The following is a 1,593-nucleotide window of genomic DNA, read 5'->3' on the forward strand; positions in this document are numbered from 1 at the left end:
TTGTGTTCTCCCTGCCTCTCTGGCTGTCTGGCGTCTGGCGAGTGCACGCGCCCTATAGCAAAACCTCTCCAAAAAAAAAAAAAGAAAGTCCAGCAACTTAACCATTACACCATCTGCTGGTCCCAAGAAGCATCTTTTAAGATACAACTGTGAGAGAGAATTGCATCCAAAGCTTCATGTTACAATTTTGAACTCATCTGTTTACGCTTCTCTGTTTATCCCCACTCCAGGCTATACTCTTCTCAAAGTCAAGGTTGGTGATAAAATAATTTTTTTTTTTTTTTTGGAGAGATTTTCACTGTAGGGTGCGTGCGCTCGCCAGACAGACAGAGAGAGACATAGAGACAGAAAGCGAGAAATCACCCCCCAGGGATGGTCACGCTGCAATCCCTTCTCCTCCATTCTCCTCTCGGGATCTTGGGCACGCACGCACACGCGCCCGGCGTGAGTTTTAAGCCACCGGGTCCGGGACGCGAACCAGGGTCGACTACGTGGGAGTCCAGAGACATAGCCATTACGCTAACTGCTGGTTCCCAAATAATTTTTGTATTTTTCGGCATACTAGTAAAGCTTTTTCATATCGAATTATGAGTTCTTTACCATGATTTTACTTCTTTAAAGCAAGGTCAATAAAGGCCATGGGGCCTGCAGCTGGGGTGGTGATTAAGGGCACTGGACTCCCACATGACTGACTGCAGTTTGAGTCCTGGACCTGGTGGCTTTCTCTCTCTCTCTCGCTCACTCTGCCCTTCTCTGGTCAAATTAAATAAATAAAGATAAAATAATTCTTTAAAAAACAAAAAAAAAGGCCATGCTGTTCATTCGTATTTAAGTCATTCTCTTGCTGGACTGAAGCTGTTAAGGCGACCATATCGTGAAACCCTTCCCTAAACTGCTTTATTTCCCAAGAGAGTAAACTCTTTTTTTTTTTTTTTTTGCCATACAGAGAGAGAGAGAGACAGAGAGACAGAAAGCGAGAAATCACCCCTCAGGGGGGATGGCCACGCTGCAATCCTTTCTCCTCCATTGTCCTCTCGGGATCTTGGGCACGCACGCACACACGCCCGGTGTGAGTCTAAGCCTCCAGGTCCGGGACTCGAACCACGGTCGACTACATGGGAGTCCAGCGATATAGCCATTACTCCAGCTGCTGGTTCTGGGAGTAAACTCTTTTCACCCAGAAGCCGAAGGCAGAACCTCTTCAACTCCAGAACCTCTTTGTCAGCTTTGAAATTGAAACCCCCCCCCGCCCCCCTTTTATTTCCTTATTTCGAGTATATCTGTGCCTTTTGGCTTCCATTCCTTTCTGGAAAAGGGTGAGGCCCGGGTACTATAATGAATGAGCATGCTCTTCCTTCCTGGTCTCTGCTAAGGGTTCCCCAAATTCCCACCGCCTCCAGAACACCTGCCCCCACCTCCCAGACCCCACATAGTGATCGCGCTGGTCCAGGCGCCGCGATCGGCGTTCCCCAGCTGTGGCTCCGGGTCCCCAGCAGCGCGAGGACTAAGCACAGCTCCGGAACGAACGGGCGCCTGCCCCAGTTTCACCGACCCACGCCGGGACGTTCTGACCGGAGCCGCCAGCAGGGTACC

Source organism: Tupaia chinensis, unplaced genomic scaffold (genome assembly GCF_000334495.1).
Source record: "Tupaia chinensis unplaced genomic scaffold, TupChi_1.0 Scaffold000531_1, whole genome shotgun sequence".
NCBI classification, from domain to species: domain Eukaryota; kingdom Metazoa; phylum Chordata; class Mammalia; order Scandentia; family Tupaiidae; genus Tupaia; species Tupaia belangeri.